This window comes from Numida meleagris, chromosome 6 (genome assembly GCF_002078875.1).
Source record: "Numida meleagris isolate 19003 breed g44 Domestic line chromosome 6, NumMel1.0, whole genome shotgun sequence".
Classification (NCBI taxonomy): Eukaryota; Metazoa; Chordata; class Aves; order Galliformes; family Numididae; genus Numida; species Numida meleagris.
Window position 1 is genome coordinate 20,305,983 of NC_034414.1, and position 22,505 is coordinate 20,328,487.

The window sequence follows — 22,505 nt, forward strand, 5'->3', positions numbered from 1 at the left end:
GTCTTACGATTATATTTTCCATAGAAGACCCAGAGATCACATTCTAGTAAAATAAAAAGAATAACAAAATAGAATATTGAAGTAGATGAATGAAAGACCTTTGGGAACCACTGATCTCAGAGAGTAACTAACAAAAATCAAGATGGCATGCGTGAGACAAGGATATTAGCCAAGGAGAATCCTTGGTAGTGTGGAAAAAAGATGTTTTAATTAATCATCCTTTAAAACAGTAATGTGTGAACCAGCTTTAAGGCTTTTTTCTTCCACTGGATGATTACCTTATGAATGCATGAGTGGCTAAAATTTCTGGGTTTGTGAGAAAGTGTAATGGAAACTTGACTGATTGTACGTTATTATCAGTGACAAGCAAATAATATGTTTTCTATAATTAGTAGAAAATACACCCATTTCATTACTAAAGGATATTTGCCCCCCTGTATTTGATCATCAGTCTTTTGATAGAGACTTGAATTTCATCTTTTTCATCATGTGAAAACTAGCAAGCTGGATTTTCAAGGTCATCAATATTCAGATACATGCCAAGCCCATAGGAGAAAGAAACAGATCAAATAAATACTGGCCTCTTCCTTTTATTAAGAAAAAAGTGTGATCATTTTTCGTGCAAAGAATAAAATGGTCATCAGAAATTGTTAGATGAATAAGCTTTATCAAAGACATAAAGTACATAGTAACTTCTGCTGAGACTACAGACAGGTTCTGCGGTTACTCATTTTTGGGCTACTTAACTTAAGAAATCTGCCTGAAGACAAAAAAAAAAATTGGGGGAGGCATGATTCAAGGAAGAGCTGTAGTCTATTCTATGATGGAGAGTGAATTCCTAAGTACTTTATACTTACGTTTTCCCATTTCTTACTAAATAGTAACAAATGAAATCTCCTGTTCTAGGAAGAGGAAAAAAATCTTTACTTTGGTCTTTCTCTAACACAGTGTCTCAGCAGGAATATGTACCTCAGCTTCCATGAGTAGAGAAAGACAATGATTACCTCAAATGGGTGTTCAGAGGCCTAATTAAAAACTCTTTGTGTCATTCTCAGATCCTCAGAGGAAAGCAATTACATTGTGCATATGAAAGGTTTTACTATATTAATTAATCATTATTGAAAAACAATTTGATTATCCAATGTATTCCAAATTTAATTGCACCCATAATTATTTTTAAGGCTCCCTTTCAACTTGCATGGAATTTCACATCCGAGAAAGAAAATTGTTCTCCGAATGATCAGTTCTATGAATAATAAAGCAGTATCAGTGTGTGCATGACACATTTGTAGGCTTCATTTTTCCTATAGATACTTTCATCCAGAAAAGTGACAACTCAGAAAAGAAGGTCAATAATAGGACACCATTACAGTAGAAGAGAGGCTATTTTTTTCTTTACTAGTCTAAGACTCTGCTAATCCTTTAAGTTCCAGAAAGAGTTTGTTAAATGAATCCTGCGATTCATGAGCAAAAGTGAACAAAAAATTTGAATTAATTGCATATCTCAGGGTTTTCTGCTGGATCATAGAAGCCTGTTCCTTTCCTTCCTACAACTAACTTTCCACTTTTATTACAGGATTTTTTCATTTGAGTTCTCTCACTATCAAGACATTGGGCATATGTTTTATGATACTAAACAAGTAGTTTCTTTAGGCAAAAGTCCTGTCCTACACCTAAAGTAGTATTGCTTGTGATCTGCTCTGTACTTATGAGTTCTCATCAGAAGTATCATAATTAGTATAAAACTTGTAGAGTATTTAGCATGACTGCATCTCAGTTGTGATATATATCTTTGGGCAATAGCGTAATGTAAACAGTCATTTGAATTGAGTAGGTAGGATAATGGACAGCAAGTGAGGATTATGGTTCGAGGTCAGCAAAACATTCTTAAAATGATGAAAAAGACTTTTTTTTAAGCATCACAGGTCACTATTATAAAGGCAAAGCTTTTCCTATGCAGTTGTTTTAGAAAATGAAACAGTAATAGGACACTGCTCAGAAACTCTAGGAAGAATAGGAAGAACTTGAAAACGACAAGCTGATTGCCAGTACTCATGAAGAAAGAATAGTGGGCAAATGCTTTGCTATCTCTGTTTCCTGATGGTAGTTAAGAAAATACTGATATTTAGCTGTTTCTGAAAGTCAGATCTGTGAGTTAAATAGAAGGAGAAATATTTGGTAGCTGTACAAGCTCTCCCAGTGGTGAATATATAGCATGTCTTTTCAACTCAGTCAACAAACCTCAAATAGTTTATGCAACATTTGAGATTCAGTGAGGATATTTTATGTGGCTTTAGTCTTACACACTGTTAAAGATGACAGCAGTAGTTTTCCAGAGAAAGAAAGGGGAAGGAGAAAAGCAAAACTGCTAGAATTTTACCTTTGTCACTTAGTAATAACATAAAATGTAACGTCTATGTTCTAATCCATACTCCTGCGTAATATTATAATCACTATAAGTACACATACAGAAGCATTGCAGCAATATGAAGTTAAATTGAATTAATGGGAACAGACAAAGTAACCATTCAGATATGCTGATAGTTAAATACTTTTAGAAACAGTAGCATTTGTGAATTTTCTTTTATAAATATCACCTGTGGGAATAAAATGATGGCAGGCCAATCAGCAACAGGGGTGGTAATTAATGCATTCTCTACCTTTACACTAAATTTCTGCTACTATGCCTAACTGGGACAAGAGCGCTATCTAAAGTGCTATCTTTGAACAAAATCTGCACACTGCTAGATGTCATTGCTATTAAGTTCCAAACAGGAGTTACATGGTCAACAAAACATGAAATGCGAGATTTTCTAGAAGACAAATACAACTCCTTGATATAGGAAACAGTAATAAAAAGAACCGTACTATAACCGTATATATCTACTCCACTTGGGGAAAATACCTTGATTTGACCTAATTTTGATGACATTTTCTTCATCAAATTACAGTTAAAAATAAATTATATGAAAGTGAGACGATGCATTAAAGTCTTGTAATAGTAAATATAGGATAGAGTCATCACTTGAGAAAACACTTGCAACTACACTTTTATAAGAGTCTTCTTAATGTGTAAGGTTATCTCCAAAATCCCAAATTCTGCAGAATTTTTATTAACTCCAATTTTATTTGGGGTCTGGAGCAGAAGACCATCCAAACCTGCATTCAGGCTATTAGTTTCAGCCAGGAATCAGATACAGTTTGAGCAGGGACAGTCTTTTTTTTTTTTTTTTTACAGCAAAGAAAAGAGGAAGAAATCCAGGTTCATATCTGTGATTTTGGTACCATTGACACATGAGTGCCATTACTGACTGTGATTGTGGGAATTTATTCATACTCGTCATAAAATCTATGAAAGGTACAAAATCCGAAGTAGAAAAGACTGTTGGAAAAATATGACTAATACAATAGGTTCAGATTTTCATCAGGATACAAATCAGGCTAATGATGATTTGTTGCCCTTGAATTGCATGAAGAATTTTGCTGATAAGACACATGACTTCTTTAATAACTCAGGGCATGGCAACTTTCTTTCATCTTGCATACAAGTAAGATGAAAGCAAGATTGTTAAACATCAGCTAGAGGTACATCACTGCACTGAAACATCTAAAAAAATATTTCAGCGTAAAGAAGAATTTACTTCAGGAATTTACAAATGCTTCACAACTTTTTAGATCATTATAGAAGATCACATTGACCTACTGTCTCTGATACAAGTTTTACTACTTTCTTAGCATTAAGTCCATAAAATTACCTCAAATTACTTTCCAAACCAAGTTTGATATCTCCTAAATTCAGCAAACAAGTAAACCAGAAAAGTTCTTTTAAGCAAAAGCTCAGGTGTCTTTGGAAATGAAATTATTTCCCACTAATTTCTTGCTTGCACAGCTGCCTAAAAAAAGCATGGCAAAAAAGCAATCCAAATCATCACACAGCAACACAACAATTCTAACCACTCCAGGTATATAAACATTTTACTTTGCATATGTTTGCAGGTGATTGGGCTATTTCAATACTTTCTTCTCTTTACATTGAAAGTTTTATTAAAAATTCTAATTTGATTAAACTGTACGTATAAGAAAAGTGATATATTAAGTTGTGAAGTTCATGTACAGGGAAAGAAATTTCTAGGGTTTGTCCCACTTTCTCTCTTGTTAATTGATGACCACAAGCTATGTTTGGGCATGAGCAGTGAGTTTATTTCACTGCATTTACTCATTCTTCAGACAATACAGCTTAGAGGAGTTCACACACACACCGCTTTTATTCACACACACATTCATCTTCTAGTGCTTGAAATTTTGCACAAGATAATCTTATATCATCAGTTAAAGACAGGCAAAATTGCTTTGGTGTGCAATCCTTTGCATCTATCATATACTTTCTTACTGACAAATGTACAATTCCATGTTTTAAGTGGAATTGCTTAGTTTATTAGTACATAGTAGAAAAATCAATTCACAAAGAAATAAAAAATTTTCTAGAATGCTTAACACATCTTTTCAAAACTGTGGGTAATGCAAAGGAATATATAGCTTTGCATTTTTATACAATTTTCAGCTAAGAATAAATCTGTGTTAGCTACAGAGTTGTCTGTGTTTTGATAAATAGAATTAATACAAAAATAATGAAACATATTTGGAAAAAAAGTATAGAAAGCTAAGCTGTTAATAACTGCAATCTGCCTGTTGGATATTTCATGCTTCATTAGTGAAAACTATTTTAATTTGAACTAATTATGCTGTGCTGGTGAAATTAGTAGTACAAACCATTAAAATAAAATAATGTAGTTTAAAATTGTAAAAATTACAAAAAATCACAAAATATTATTACTGAATTCTTCATTCAAGCAGAACCCCAAATCTCTCACAGCAATTATAAAATTAATACTCTAGTATTTGCCCTTCAAGAAAGACTTAATCTGTCCTCAGAGGCGTCTACACTGTAAAATATGAATTTAGATAGAACAGCCTACGTGATTTTTTACTTTAAAAAAAAAACTTAAAAATATTAGTTTGTAATATATGGTATGCACAGTGTATAGAATAAGTCTTTGGAAGTACAATCCCATACAAAGGAGTGGGCCTGGTCCACAGAACAAGCAGAGGGCAAACCTAAGTTGCAAATGAATTATAAAGTCACAAGAACATTTTCAGAAATAAACTATGATATTTCCTATAAATCTTCTTAGAACAAAAGAACTTAGAAGAATTTGTAGAACTAACTACAGCTATGAACAATAAACTGAAAAGATAAAGAGCTACTCTTTAGACTTTTTAGTAAAAGCTAAAAATTGAATCTACAGTAACAATTTATCAGATCTGAAAACATATGAAAAGATACTACTGGACACTAATATTAAACTAGAAAAATAATAATGGAAGGTTAACTGGTCCGAAATGTGGGTAAATGTACTAGGATAGAAAATGAGTATGGAACATCAACCTTAAGGAGACAGCTGAACATAAATAAATTAGACATCACCATACAAGAGGGAAATTACACTGGAACTATACAAAAGAGTTCTCTGAAATGAAGAGAGACTCAGTAATATAAGTAACATAAACAATGATCATTTTCAAAAGACATAACACAAACTGTTAGGGACATTAATATTAAGACTGTAGAGGTCAGCGAGATCACTGTTCAAAGTGACATGAAAGGACAAGTGTAGAAAGGGGGAGTTAAAAGAAAGAAACCGGCAATCTCTGTCCATGTTGTTTCCATTCAGAGCTTTTGAAATTCATTTGGACCCATGGTAGACAGATAGAGACTGCAGAGAATAAGATTAGTGAATCCAAGATAAAAGGAAACAAATTAAAATGGAATAGCTGAATATGTAATGATGAATGCATTACTAAAGGTAATGGGAAATTAATTCAAAGATTGAGCTGTAGTCAAGTACACAAAACAACACAAAAACAACACAAACCCTTGCCTCAGTGACAAAGCAGCTGTGCAATGAACTCTTAAAGTGAAACATGCAGCAAAATGTTGAGAATCTTTACAGAGGGGGATGCTTAAGGCAATTCAGTAGCATCTTCATGACTGTTACAGAACATTACAGATAATTTTGCATAAATTATACATTCTGGAGAATTAAATCAAGAGAGACAAACATAGATTCTAAAAACAAATAAAGTGTTCCTTTTAAATGTACAGAAAAGAAATTAGTAAGGTATAATATGAAGTAGAAGTCAGCATTCTTCATCACTGAAAACAGTGCTTAATCGAAGTTCTAGTAATAGTAATAGATAAAATCTAACTAAAATTCCAATTCTGTGTAACTTTAAAGCCAAACTGGACCTTATTGAAGCTTTTATATTAATGGTTTAAAAGTCTAAAAAGGTCACAAAACTTTTACTAACATCTCATCTTAGGAAACTGACTATAGCCAGCATTTTAAAGACTGCTGAGTGTTCAGTCTCAAACACCCGAGAAGTTACCTAGTAATGGCATTCTTATGGTTGGAAGACTGGGGCCTTACACTAATATCTTTAGCCATATTTAGGAAACTTTCAAAAGGGTGAGCCAGAACTGGCAATTCTCTCCTACATTAGCTAGACATACATATACTCAAAAGATTAAGAAATTAAATTCTTTTAATCTCAGTTTAAGTGGCCAACTTAAAAAAAAAGGGACTATATTTGAGCTGCTATTAAGACAATTCACTCTTCTAGGGTCACAGAACAAATCTGTTTGAAAATTTAATACAGAAGACAATCCTTCCAGTTTTTAGCCCTCTTGGTCTTAAACACAATCAATACTAAACTATTTCCAAGGAAGCCTGAAGTTTAATGAAGTTTCAGTTCATGGTTATAAAATAACATTTTTTTTCCTTTTGGGTTCCCATAAGAGGCAACGAACCACAGACACAACATAAGAGGGCTGTAATTCACCACACTATTTCTAAATATTTTAAATATTTAAGTTCCTGTTATTGAGCAATATAGGCACATTAAAGCATACACAAGTTTCAAAGGAAGAAGTATATGAAGAATTGTATTAAATACTTTGTTAGTTTAATGTCTAAATACTATACTTACTATACATTATTGAATTCCTGTCTATCATCTGATATATTTTATATGTATGAATTAGGTAGCTAATCACTTTACATTATATCTTTCGTTAGTATAACCAAGTTTTAAGTTACGTTAAGTATTCAAATTACAAAACTAGAAGTGTGGAAGAAATCCAAGTGAACTCCCAGGAGTAAAACCAAAGTGAGAAATTGAAATAACTTTTACTTCCTACCACCACAACCTTTGTTTACTTTTTAATTAAGTAAAGATGGAATTGTGTACCGTAAAGTCCAGTAGAAATGGTGGGAACTGCTTACAAAACTTCTTCTGTTTCTCCACTCTTCATGGTTCAGACAAGAGTGAGAAGTAAACTTATGCTCCAGACCTAAGAAAGAAAAAAGGCTTAAGGATTTGATTCTTATCTTTTTCTCTCCCTTTCCCTTCCTTTTTCTTCTTCTTTTTGTAGTAACTCCAGGATAACAGAAAAAAAATGACCTTACAAATTCAGCTCTTAGAACCACTAAAAAATCAGCAAGAGACCAGGAGAAGAAACTCTTTTTATTGTTTTGTTTTTTTTTTTTTTTGCTGCATAACAACATAAACTAGGCTTTAGATTGAAGGAAAGTATGTTATTCAGACCTCTTGACTTCTAGCAATTTATCAAATTTCACAGAGCAATTCCTCTGCATAACACTTTTCTCAGTTTCTTTAAATATAATAACACTAGGGAAAATTCATTTATTATGCTGGCTGAAAGTTATTCAGAGCTTTGATTGCACAAAGATACCCTCAGGTTTTATCAAGTGTTTCCTTTGCACCAGCTGGACAACTCTTTTAAAACAAAAGCAACAACAGAAACTAACAATGCACTTCTCATACAATTTGTTAATAGCTAGAGCTTTAAAAGTGATAATACATTAACTACATTTTACTGAATCCTTGAGAGACAAAATAATATTACTGTCCTTCAAGGTGACTAGATCACTTGCAGAAAGTGATGATGATTCCAAGCAAAGTGACAAATTGAACTGCAATTTCTTATGTCCCTCAAGATTATCCTAACCACCCCATTACTTGTTATTCTGGAGATGATTTCTCCTTAAGAAAAAAAAAAGGTGATTTTTTTCTCACCCTTAAAAGGTTTTGATATGTATTCCTGAAAAGTTTTAGTTCCCATGATGAATTTTTCTTTTAAAAAAAAAAAAAAAAATCCTAAACATAGAAAACAGCTGCCACATATAAAACCGAAGAAAAGTCATCAGAGTATTTCAGTGGGACTTTGTCACTGTCACATTGGTTGGAAATACCAACAATTTTATATGTTGTGTTCCCAACAATTGATATACAATATTAAAGTAACTATGTTTATTCTATTCAGATATTCTGACTGGGAACCCACATATTTGGTCAGAACTGCCCCATTTATAAAGTTCAGTTGATATTTAACATGTGTCCTCAGCAGTTTGTATTTTTCTTTAGCTGCTCAGTGTTCAGCCATTAACTCAAGAAGAGATTTCTGTACATTAATCCATTGTAGACCCAAGTTCATTTTTACTTAAAAACATACTTAAATACTGTCCTGACCAGTGCCTTAATTCCCTTTACAAATGTATTATTTTTCTCATGTTCTTTAGATGCTATCAACCACCAGCATTAAGTATCTCAAAGATTCATCTGAAGTATTAAGTGATGTGCAAATGCTGTCGGCAAAGCAAGTTCCGGCAACATAAACACAAAGAATGGTGTTTCACACATGAGATGTTAGGTACATAATTGTTAATTCTGAAAGTAGTTGTAAACATAACCAAAATAAACGAGTATAAATAGTTGCAATGTAGTCTGCAGGCTTTGTAGCTCCCATCTTGGTATCATATAATAGCAATTAAGAGAAAGAGGATAGAAAGGAGATGGAAAATCAACCAGTCATGCTCTGTGATTAGTAGACTGAAATGCATCTGTTTCATCTCTATCCCATCATATAAGGAATAGAGCTAAACAGGATTTTTCTGATGAAACCCAGCTTTTATTGCAAAACACTCATCTGCCAAATTGAAGCATTTTGCAAAAGTAGATTGGTTTTGATGAATTCTGATGAAATGCAGAAAGACTGCAAACAGCAACCTGCCTGATTTTCTACCTGCTTACCTGTGGGACTGTCATAGTCTAAGAACATTCTAAATAAGAAAACAACTTTAAGTACACAACTTTGGAGACACTGTCAAGACATGGATTTTAAAAAAAAAAACTTTCTGAACATTACAATACGCCATCAAAGTGGAACATAATAAAGGAACAACAACCAGCTGTATCATACATGATTACTACAGTGCTGGATCCAACTAGAACTACAAACAGAAGAGTATAAAAACAAAATTCCACTGAATTTAGAGCGGTTTGGCAATATTCTAGAAAGAGCATCTCTACATTGTGAAAAGTCTTCTGAGACCATTATAGAGGATAAAAAATTTTTTTGCGACCAGACAGTATCAACTATACATGCAGCGCTCATTTCAGAAACTTTCCCATAAAAAATATTCCACCTCTTATCACAGGTGGCGTTTGTCCAAATATTCCTGCAGGTTCCTAGGCACAAAATGTTGAATGTATACAGGTGGTCAGCACCTGAATGTTTCATTCAAGGAACATCTGCTCTGTAGAGTAAAATCCAAGACAAAAATGTGGTAAAGAATAAAATGTTAATTCTGAATTGATACTACTTATCAGAAAAAACTTTAAGAAAACAGCCTTGATATTATTATTCTAATTATTTACTTACTGCTCACTGTGTGAAAGCTGACAAGACTGGAGCAAATTCTGACAGCAGATCATTGCTACTCTGATATTTACTTCTAGTAAAATACATGTCTCTGGGCATTGCTCAGAGTATGACAGTCTTCCAATCCATCATATATTTTCTGGGAAATATACTTTAAACCTGTCATGTCTCCAGACTGTAAGTAGAAGGCTGGTAAGTATAGAGACACCATGGGAGTGTTTTGTGTCCAGCTAGCGATGGATGAGTGCCCCAGCAATCAGACAGTGGCTTGCTTGGCTAATCCGTGCCCTCAGACCTCGCACTCTGGTCTAGCTGCAGTGAGCAGCTTAAAAGCCAACACTGAAACAGGCCCAGCTGCTTTACTGAAAAACTGTGGAAAAGCTCAGTTCGCACTTGATCATTCAGGATCTAAAAATACAATTTAAAAGACAGAGCATTTCTTTGTCGATGTTGCTTCCGCTGACACAGCTTAGAGATGGTCAAAGTTAAAATTAGATGAGCAAAAAATAGAAATAATCAGAGCCTGTATGGGCTAGCCAGTTCATGCAAAATATAGAACTAAATACTCAAAAGATGAAAAAGGCAATCTAGCCTATGCAAACCACTTCCTTTCAATGACAGACTTCCTAATATTCTACATTTTATTTACACACCTAGCTAAAATGTCCCAAATGCCAAACTTACCATTTCCCAAAACATTCTATCTAAGCCAATCCTCTAGTTATCAGAAAATTTCCTAATTTAGTCCCACTTTTCCTGTTTCCTGATTTGTTATACTTTAAATATCCTCATTAAATTCTACATTCTAAAATGTGTATGCAGTTGTCTCTTCATCATCCTTCACTGCTAATCAGGCTATGGAGTCGCCTTTAATTACATTTCATTATACTTGTGGTAACTTCAAAAGTTTGCTTATGAAATAGCTTAACCTTGTCATAGTAATTCTGAACTGGCATTAGGCAAGGCCACCTTAGAGAGAAACATACAATTCTATGTTTGCTTTTCAGAGAAGTAAACAAGAGAACTACTTCTCCCTAGCATAAGTTATACACAGGTTTAATGGTAGTTTGCAATGATCAATGTCTTTTCCCCACAAGTACTGTTTCTCACGTTTATGTCTTTCTCAAAGAATATCTCTACAGGTGAAAATTGATGTTTATGATTCCTGAGGTTTTTCTTCTACCTTTCTTATGGCAGATAGTAGGAGAAGGTTAAAGGGCAAGGCAGCACCCTGACAATTGCAGTGAAAGGGTGAACATGCACTGTATATGTGCTGTATGCACACTTTTTGATTTCCTGTGGCAAATCTTGGGAGAAGTCACCCAAGAGAGAGAATGACTTCCCTCTGTGACAGAATGATATGGAAGTGTCACTGATATGTGGTTACTTTGTGGAGAATCTTTCTTCTGTTTGTTATGACAGCCAGTTTGCATTTGATTGTCTTAATGCTTTATTTCTGAAACACAAAATGTGATTTTGTCAAAACAGTGATCATCACAAATTATTGGTGGAATTTCAACTTGTCTGTCTTCTAACTGACTTTGTCATAACCCTACAACCATTTATTGAAGCATGAGCAGAGTAGGTGAAAGGCTGCCTAAGATGCAACTAAGAAAGAAACTGAGTGAACTTTAAATATCTCAAATCCCTGTGGCACTTAGGACTTCAACCTACAGATAGACATTCAATATTTAACAATCAATTTTACCATTCTTCTAAAAGGCTTTTCTTTAGAGGTCATAAGATCTACTTGCGTAAGATAACGACTGACAGATCTTCAGATTAAGTGTTTATAGACTTAGAAATGGGACAGAAATAGGTATGATTTATAATTCTTTTGACAGCTACCCCCAGAGTTATACCAGATACTTCATTTGAATTCACTGTGAGACATTTTTCTGGATGACATTTCTGGAAAGATGAGGTGGTTTGTTCTAATTAATATCAAGCTTTCTTATAATGTAAGTTTTAAGTAATGTCTCTATCTCTCTCTTTCTTTTTTCATGTCACGATGCTACAAAGATTTCTATTATGTGATTAAATAAGCATAGGTCTAGATCACAGAAGTAAATTCCTTTCACATATATTAAATGTATCAATGTCTGCTTCACTATAAAAATATGAGTGATCTCTTCTTGTTTTAAAGATCTGGTATCTACCCAGAAATCTAATAGACAACTATTTCAGTTGTAACTTTCTAATTGTAATATTGAACCTGGAGATGGACTGGGGTCCATCTTTCCAGTTTTCCCTTCCCTAACCAGAACATCTCTAAATCGATCTTGAATTTAAATAACTTCTACTTGAAATGTTAAATCCAGTCTCCCGCAGGTAAGCACAGACTTTGAGAACAGTCAGTGCTTCCTTCAAAATATACATAGTCCTTCAATTTTGGTTGTCTCAGACTTCTGGAAGTGTCATGGTTTTATGATTTTGGGTTATCACTATTCCACATCATAACAGCATGTAGTGCACTGGGAGTTAAAGAGTTAATGCTCCAGCTCCGTGGATCATGAATAGTGCCAGGTACCTGGTTCTCAGAAGAGAAGAACTACATTTCCCAGAGGACTGCTTGCTGTTCTGCTAGCGTTTTCTATTCAGAGGGAAAGATTAAAACTGTTCGCATATCACGAGATGCCCCTTTTTCGCTCACTCCCCTCCTGCTCGTCCCAGCAGTGTTTCGTCACCAGCAAAAAAGTAAGGCCTTTTGGTTTTTGGACACTCTCATTTTATTTATTAGCTTCAATTCCAATTATATTGTACTATATTGTATTACGTTTTGTTATTTTGCATTCCGATATCTTATTTAGTAAATTAGCTTGTTTCTCCTCAGATCGTTGCCACTGTTTTGTTTTTAGGCCCATCTCTCTACCCTTTAAACCTTTCCTTTTCCCAGGGCATGGGTCCGTGGGTTCCCCGCCCCATTAGTCACAGAACCAGGCCAAACCCGCTCGTAAACCATTGACAGGAAGAAAATTAAAGCCTTTTTAAGGTCATTTATAAGTTAATAAATAATCTATATGAAATAAAATGGCCATCATCTACAACTTCCTCTTTGTCAAAGGGTCTGTCATAAAATCCACAAGTGTTAAGAGCACTGTTCTGGTATGCTCACTAGAGAGTCAGAGCTGCATACACACAAAGGCTGCTCTGTACTTCTTTGCTAATGTTTGCCACTGAATAAGGGTGAATTATTTTAATAGCTTCATTCAATATCAATAACCTTCACATATATAACAGTTTTACATCGTACACAATTTGTTTTACTTTGCATATCCAATCCTCATGACATAACCTATGTAAAAACATTATGCAACTGCAAAATAATAATGAAGCTTTCTTTCCACAAAATGTTTGCCAATTCAGTAGAAGAGAAAAAAGAAAAAGAGATAATAGAGAGAAGACTGATCAGCAAAAGAAAAAAATCTCTGTACACTAATGGCTTTCTCCATTTAGATATGTTGGTCAACAAGTGTTTAAAGGTGAATAATTTTCATTATCTGTTCAAAGCTCCAAAATGTAGTGATTGACTTTCAAAGTAGTAATATAATGTCCTCGGATGACTAGAGAAAACAACTGATATTACATTAATGAGTGATGAATGAAAACAGGATACAGCTGAGAGAGCTGAAGTTTATTTTTAATATGACAGTATAGGAAAAGGACTGTAAGAGTCAATCTTTGTCAAAGAGCAACCCAGGTTAGGCTGTGTTTGAGGCTGCAGATAAGTCACACTAATTGAGGTTTTGTAAAACTCGGCAAGGATATATATATGTGTGTGTGTGTTATATACTTGGTATTTGCACAAAAATCACAGGCAAGACACAGATCTTCTCCATTCATAATCATTTAGCTCATCCACTGAACTGCTTCTGCACTTCCCACCTTTGAGACTTTGACACATTAACAACGTATCACTGAATTCTCCTTTGCTTAATAAAATCATATATTCAATATGGACTAAAGAAGAGACATTCAACAAAATAAGGCTGTCTTGATGCGAATACCCTCATGAGGACTGCATGCGACTTACATTTGGCCTATATATTTCCCATTCATTCTACTGTAATTATATTTCTAAATAGATATTTTATATAAATACAGTTTTACTGCAAGGAAATGACTGTCTGCCCCAGTCAGCTTTGAGACATAAATCTATTTTGTATATTAATGACAGCACATAATGAAATTTTTGAACTTGATGCCATAGCAACAATCACAATTGCACAGTTTACCTCAATTTATTTGTGTCAGTCATATCAAAAAATATTTTATATTTTTCTTTCCCTCATATATCTCAGTTTACTGCATGATGGCAGTCTGATTTCCAAAAAGCTGTAATCCTATTTATTAAACTCTCCATGATTTTGTTTTTATTTGAAAGACCATTCTGCTACAAATGTTACTTCACGAGTACTATATTTCATTTAAAGATTAAGCTGAAATTAATAAAAATCAGATTTTTCTGAAAATAGCATCAAGTGCACTGAATTATATAATTTCCTAATGCAAGATACCATGAATTCACTTATCTTTTAAAAATGTATTGAGTTTTTTTAGTAACACATTTACGCTGTCCCGATTTTCAACGCACAGTGCACATCATTAGAAATACAACACTTGTGCTATCTCCACACGAAAGTCTCAAACTTAAGTAATTAGACAAATTACTTAGGTTTTCAGGTTGCTTTACAGTACTCATTCAAATATAAATGCATACAGTACATATTCAAAAGTATATGTTTGTGCTTCAAATCAGTAAATAGAGCGATTGCTGCATTTTCTGTATTTTGTGTTATAACTCGGAGCTGAATTTAAATAGAAAATAAGGTTTTGTTTGTAGAATTACAGTATGTTATTCTCAGATGCTACAGATTTCTTCTTCAGTGCGACAGACATCAAAGACAAAGCATTCCCACAGTAAATGTTCAACCGTTTGGAGGTTGTCAGATATGACCTCCATATTCTTAAATCTTAACTGGAACTCAATTCAGAAACTGAAGCTGCCATGAATTTCCTGTGTTACAAACTCCATTATGCACTTTTGCTAGGAATACACAAATCTGTTCCTTAGAATTCTTCTTTCTGCTTTTTAAAGTTCAAACCGATGTTAGGGAAAGTATTTCATATTTGACAAAGGCATTACCTTGTATAGCTTTGTTTTGACAGAAAATTTCAAGTCATTTTTATCTCAAATATAGAAAACATGATGTTTTCCTCTGAATGACAAAGTAAAAATACAGAAAGAACTTACATTTTTTTCTAAAACATAATGCCTTTTTTTTTTCCCTTAGAGTTGTACTTGTAAGCCCATTTGAGATCATGACACATGTGTACATAAAGGCAGAGACATCACCAACACATTTAAGTGCATACACTTATGATTAAACAATGACCACAAGTTAAAAATATAGTAGTAAAAGAAAACTCTTTGCGCTAAATCTATTACAATTACTAAGTTTGCACCATCACTAGTAGATTTGTAATATATTGGCAAGAAATCACATATATTACAAAGTTTTATTGAAACTTTCCAGATTAAGATATCCAGGTTTGCAAGAGCATAAAAGTAGTCCACAAGACAAGATGTCAGCGTTCATTTGCAGCTGTTTCAATTAAAAATGTTTTTTACATTGTGGGCTATATTCTTCAAATAGAAGTAGAATTCAAATAAAAGTAGAAACATTCTGGTTGTTAACATCCAGCTTCTGTTGAATACTATTTAAACCACAATGGATGGGAGAAAAAATTCCACAAACATTGTATCATTCTAGATAGGGAAACGTCACTGGAATTGTAATCTTTCCTTACTACGGCTATAGCATGAAACAGTTGAAATTTCAAGGTTATACTAACATTATATTCAAGATTTCCTCCTTGTCCAAAGTGCTTAAAAAATTACTTGGTATTCAGTATTCAGCTATAACTGCCTCCGAAAGCAGATCTTTTAAAGAGGTGTCTTGATATCATCTGTTTTTCCAAAAAAATAAAAAATAAAAAAAATCTCAGAATTATAAGTTCTCCTCTGCTAACAAACAAACAATATTAAATTCTTACTCATGAGACCTGACAGACTACTTTTTTGACTCTCTGTGCCCTTGAAATTAAGACCCATATGAGAAGGCGAGACCCTAGCAGGTTACACTGCTTTTTGCCATTCCTGATCCCATCTGATGATTATGAAGCAATTCCTGATCCTCCCATTGTTTTCCCTTACTGCTTTTTAGATTTGTGACTCAACACTTTCGCAAATAACTCATTCCTTACGCACTATAGCAGATATTTCATTTCCTAATTTCCCATTGAGTGGGAAATTCTGTGGATTACTAGTAACGCTTTATTAGTGAAATGAAATAATCAAATCATTTTTGTTGTAAACCAGTGTTCTACAGATTTTTTCAGATACTCATTTATTATTCTATTTCAACCTTGTGGATTGGTGCTAATAGGGCCTACTGTTTATATATCTAACTTATTTCCATTCTTAATAGCCACATACCAACTGGTAATATTCAGAAGGTCAGACATACATTATCAAGTAAGAAAACAGGAAAATGTCACTTCCTTAGGGCAGGGAAGCAAGGAAGTGTTCTCATAAGTGCAGCTAAAAAATCATTATGGTATTTTGGTAAGATTTCTTCAGGAAATGAGAGTGGTAGTTCAGAATTGTAGATCCGTTCTAGTCAGCTCTACTTCCTGGGGAAAGAGTAAGACTTTTGTGTCTACTGATCAAAGCAAGTTCATCTTGGGGATAAAAGGCCTACTGCAGTTGGTATACTGGATTAACTCTTTTCTTAATATAACTGCTGCTATCCTGGACTGTCTTTGAATATGGAACCACTAGGGTTAAAGCTAGAAACATAACTCTTCTGAAAGAAAGCTGTAATAAATTCCCAGCCTTACGGATTAAGAAAAAAAAAAAAAAAAAGGAAGATAGGACAAAAAGTATCTAGTACATACATATACTTGTAGGTTCTGAAATTGTGAGGTAGATTAAAACAATTGCCAACTCATGGACAAAGAACACACTTGATATCTACCTATCACATTTGAAATCTAGTTTATTACATTATATGTAATAAACATATTAAAAACTTCCTAGTTCACATTGAACAGTTATAAAAAGGTTTTTCTCTGTTAGCCCATATTGAACAGTGATATCAGTATACCTTCAGGCATTATGGGCAGATTAAAACAAGAATAAATAAATGGGAAAAAGTAATTCCTCCCAACAATGTTTTGCTGCTTCAAAAACTGGACTTCCTACTTATGGAGCAAGCCAGGACCACGATTTGTATGTACTTAGAGCTCTCTTAGAATTTACACTTATCTAACACTGCTGAAATTGTAAGAATTATGAGAACAAGTTGAAAGATTTGCATGTATTTATAGATTCTCCAGTGGATGCTTTGTGATATGTTTTCCTCACAACATAATTGCACATGTCATCCACTTTAAGTCTTCATTTTTCTGAACAGAAGCTCCTTAATTTTATGCTTAGCTCTTCCGAACAGTTTCAGACAGCTGACAAAATTATACATTGAATAAAAAAAATAAGGAGAAAAGGGGAAGTAAATTTCTTTTTCTTTCTTTTTTTTTCCAAATACAATCTACAGATGCATTCTAACATCATTCATTTGAGTGAAACATGCACTCTGGTAAATTCTTATAATATATGGTAACCATTCTAAGGAAATAGCTTTTCAGTGATGGTCAGTGAAATGAAAATATCATGTTACAACATCCATTTTCTTTGTGTACTTGCTATTACTGTTCTTATAGGATTCTAATTGATTTTGATTTTTTTCGCTTGTTGTAAGGAATACCTACAATTCTTTTGTGACAGCATGTCAAATTTATGGAGTTAAAAAAGTGATTAAGAAGCCAGGTCACAATCTACCATTAAACACAGAAGTGTTGAATAACTTTCAAAAACTTCAGAAGATATTTCTATTTATCTATCCAGCATCACCTCCAGACATTTCTAAGAGCTGCTTAGATCAAAAATTACATTCTTGTTCTCCAAGCTACCAGAAAAGTAAGAAAACTAGAAAATATTACATTGGTTTTTTACAAAGTGCCATTGTCATATATCTTTCTCCAGGTGTATAGGGGGATTTGCAGGAGAAATACCATAAAAAGAAATAATATACATTAATCATATGTTGATTTTAATTATTTTTTTGAGATGAACAGCATGATATTATCAATGTTATAAAGCTGATGTTTCCATAAGAGCAGATATGGAAAACAAAATTTCTGGTAGATAGAACTTTTGAAAATGTAGAAAATAAATTTCCTAGAGCAAATGATGGATATCAGCAGTTCATGTGCCCTGAGGAGTTGATGCAATCTCTGAAAAGCTTATCTTGATCTCCAGATCAATTGTGATGTTTCTTGGAAAAGAAGGTATATCTTCCCTGTAGTCCTACCACAGAACTTTCTGTTTTTAGACATGTGATATTTCCTAAACATCAGATGTATTTCATATTTTCAGACTGGCTTAGGTTTTTACTGAGCACCTCATTTTGAGTCTATTGCTGTGAACTGATTTAACTGTATCTGTCTTGGATCAATTCTTTTAAAAAGGTCTTTGTCCAGAATGTTAGTCAGTTCTCAATTCCTGTCGTGAGGTCTCCGTGTGTGCAGCTGCATAAGAAGTAAGTTTGCCCTGGACTTTGGACCAAACCTCTCCAAAGCATTATTAATTCAAGCAGTCATTTGAATTAAATGCAAAAATTGCCCCAAATGATAAATGTATTAATTTAGAAATACTCAGTGCTCCTACTTAAGATGAATTTTCTTCTCTCCGTGACTCAAATTATGTTTATTTCTTATTTTCAGTTTAAGAAATGTTCTTTCCTATTGTCACATTAGGACTTCTCAATGCTGATGACTTAGCTATTGCAATGCACAAATTTACTCTTTCTAGGCTTGCTTATTATAACTCTTCTGAAACTGCTGATCCTGGCAAACTTCCGATGATTCATTATACCATGGAAAGAAAGCATGAGCACAGAACAAAATATATGTTTTCAGACAAACAAAATGAAGTTTGATTGTGATGAAGTAGTTTAATATAACATTTTACCGTTTTACACCACTGCCAGTGAGAATCAAATGAGGCCTACAAAATACATATACAAAAGCTATACCATACGTGGGTTCCTCTGCCACAGATTTTGAGAACATTGCAAAAGCATGAGAAAAATGTTGTAGTGGATGAACTCTAGAAGAGATCAAAATAATGATGCAAAAGCCAGAGTGGCAAGTCTGGGAGCATGTTCCCAGCTTGTTTAAAAAGAGAAAAAAAGTTTCAAACAAACTTGGGAGTGATGGGTTCTGAAATAGGAACTGTTATAAAGTGGGCATGAATACAAGTGATTGTAACGTATGAGAAGGGTATTGAAATGGTTTCTCTGATATGGCCTCAAAGATTTCATGTTGCAATTCTCTTGTGCTACATATTGCTATCCAGATAACCACATAGCTGTGACAGGATGTTAAGGGATTTCTCAGCTGTCCAGATTTGTTTGAACATGGCAATTCAAGTAACAATTTTTAAAAAGCTACCTTTATAGTAAGAAAGATGCAAGCAGAGTTCAAAAAGAAAATAGTTATTAGCAATTCCCAAATGAGCTGGAAGTATTGGCAATAGGTAGGTTTTCTCATATTGGAGGGTCTTTAATAATCCTGTAGAATAAGTAATCTTTTCTATCTACCTTTGCCTCCAGTACAAACACAGTTTCATGCTGTAGTAGAAAAAGAGAACACACAACAAAAGAAGTGCAAGAAGGAGCAGAACAAATGCGGAATATGTGACTATACAAGTGGACAGGTCTTCAATCTGAGGAAAAAAAAAAATCATCTTGCACTTATGGAGATCCGCCATCAGCTTAATTTCTCAAAAAAAAGTTTTACACTTGGGAAGCAATTTCACCTTTACACTGAATTTGCCTAGACGCTTTCAGCATCTTCACTACCATAACATTTGAAGACAGACTACATAGATATCTTACATTATATGCTCTTCATTAACAATTATCTTGGTAAATGTTGCAGCATAGACTCATTTTAAACAGTTCTTTGCCTACTGTTTATTTTTAAACCCATCTGACAAGGAGTAAGGTAAGACAGGCTTTAAGTGGCTAGGCCTTATGTCAGTTCATTTTTTATAGAAATACAATTCAATTTCTTTAAATTCTCCTGAAATGGGATGTTCACAAGTATATTGTTAACAAACTTTGTTAGTCAATCAGCATCACGGTATTTGTTTCCTTGTAAAAACAAGAACAAAAACTTACTAAGTTATTAGCCTTTGATTCCTCAGGCAAAGTATAAAATAATCTTCCCTGTGTGCCTCAAAAAATTTGAAAACAGGGTAACATGGAACCTGCAGAGGGGTCTAATTTTGATTAATTCCCTCAAGCACAGGCTGAAACTTTTCAACAGTTAAAGAAGCCTGAAGGAGGAGGAATAGAAAAATCACAGCTAGGTAACAACAAATTACTTTTGCAGATATTTTTCTTTCTGTTCAATAGATACAACATACAGCCAAAGCTATTAGCTCTAAAAACTCCTATAGTTTTTCTCCCCAGTGTTCCTGACAATTTATAAGGTAACATATTTAGCCTTTACAAAATTTCTCTGCCAATTCAGTGCATTAATCCTCCTTCTTCGATGTGATACACTGCATTAACAGCAACTGGTCACAGAGATGAAACAGTCTAAGCACCAGTGTTTAAATATTGATATAATAAGGATTGAACAATGTGCTGCCCTCCAAATTCGAAGTCTAACCCTTTTCTGAAACAGTGAAAATACGTTTATTATTTAACGAGTTTGTCAGCCTACTTGGGATATACTAAGATTCTGACAACAGATAGAGGCCAATAAAGTCCCAGCTGCAAGTGCTCTAAAATACATCTTACACATCCTCCTGCACCTGCAGCAGCAAAGAGCAGAAGAAGCAAGAGCTGAGGAACCTGCTATGCCACTTAAATGCAAAGGTATTCCCACAGATCTTTTCCATTCACAGTACCATCCTTGGTACTGGCAGAATACCACAATCTAAAAGGAAACAGGATATAATTGTTATTAAAAGATCTATATTAAAAAAAAAAAACACTTGGTATACAATATGCAATCCGTATTTAATCTAGGCACAACACTTACTTGATGCAAGTATCTATTAACTATCCATTTTCTTTTATGCCTTCTTATTAAAACCAAAACACAGTAAGAAGAATATAATTTTAGATTCAAATTCAGCAAAGATTTACTACAATGCTTTTCTCTGAGATATGAAACTAAAATGTATTAACTTTTTCCCTTTTCAGAAAACTTAGTTGACATTCTGAACATTTGTATCACTGTTGAGAAAGGAAAGCTTAATAATATTTGGAGGGAAAAAAAAAAAAAAAACGAATAAATGCCCCACAAAAGAACCAAAGAACAGCTACAGAATGAAAATAAAAGAATTTTCTAAAATTCCATGAAAGAAAGCAAAAAGCAAAACCAAAAAACACATCATACAAAAGAGTGCTTCATAATAGCCTAGAAAGAATGCAATATTGCCTCATTTGCTATTTTGTGGTAGTATCTTTTCTCATCATACTGAGGTTTATGACTGTATCTCAATGAATTAAGGCCATTCTATTGCTATTCTAGGCAGAAGCTAGAGTAAAGTAGGTGGTAAAAACATCTTCAGAATTTCAGTGATGTATGCTAAGCACTCTCAGATCCATCTCAACATATTTTTTCTGCCCTGAAGAGAGCACTTGTTTGTCTGAATCTCATGCAGCAACAAGAGAGAATGGGAAATAGTTCCCCGCTCCTTATCACTGTGAAAAGGCTGTTCCCCAGGTATGACATCACCAAGCAGCAGAGGAGCAACACACAAACAATGGTGGACCTGACTACAGATGTATAGCCACACGTACACAAGAAATAAATACTTCTGACCAGAACAAAAGACCTTACTTAGTACAGAGTCTTGATATCTGTATGTTTGATCCTTTTCCAATCTCTCAAGAAATTAGAAACAAATCAAGCTGTCTTACTAACCTGGAAGTTCACAATCATGTGTGGTTTCATGTGCATTTTTTTTTGTTTGTTTGCTTGTTTGCTTTGGTTTTTATTTTCCTATTGTAAACAGACAACAAAAGGAGAAGTTTCTACCATACTGTCTGATCATTTACATCAAATGTAACTGAGGAAAGTGTGGCACTGGTGCTTTGATGTCATGTACTCCAGAACACAGAGACAAAAATAGTACTAAATGGGGGTTTAAGAAAAATCCATCTGTGGGAAACAAAAAAACCTGTACTGATATTGTTGAACTTCAACATTGCTTGAGAACAATATTGTACTCACTAAAGCATCAACCTAATACGATAACAAGTTTTTACACCAGCTGCTAAATAAATGCTGTTCAGAAAAAAACTGCTGTTATATTTCAACTTGAGACAGAGACATCTTAAAAAAAAGACTTTCGTCTTCATGCCATTAAGTAAATTCTAAAATTATATTTTTAATTTATTTTTCCTGCATGCACCTGTACTTTGTACAGAGAAAAAAGATGTGTTGTTTAGTCATTACCTGCATCCATAAGAAAAAGGTGACAGACTTAAGATTATATCACCTTTCAACAAAAAATTCTGCACATTGCTTTATTTCAATTTTTCAGGGTTCAAGAAAGCTG

General features: G+C 33.8%; 1 long non-coding RNA gene across 1 annotated transcript in view; it reads right to left on the reverse strand.

Moving 5' to 3' along the window:
* Positions 1-22,505, reverse strand: part of LOC110401726 — a 179,642-nt gene that overhangs the window by 122,288 nt on the left and 34,849 nt on the right. Inside the window, exon 2 of the long non-coding RNA XR_002440560.1 lies at positions 7,309-7,411. This is a non-coding gene — a long non-coding RNA (uncharacterized LOC110401726). The remainder of the gene's footprint in view (positions 1-7,308; positions 7,412-22,505) is intronic.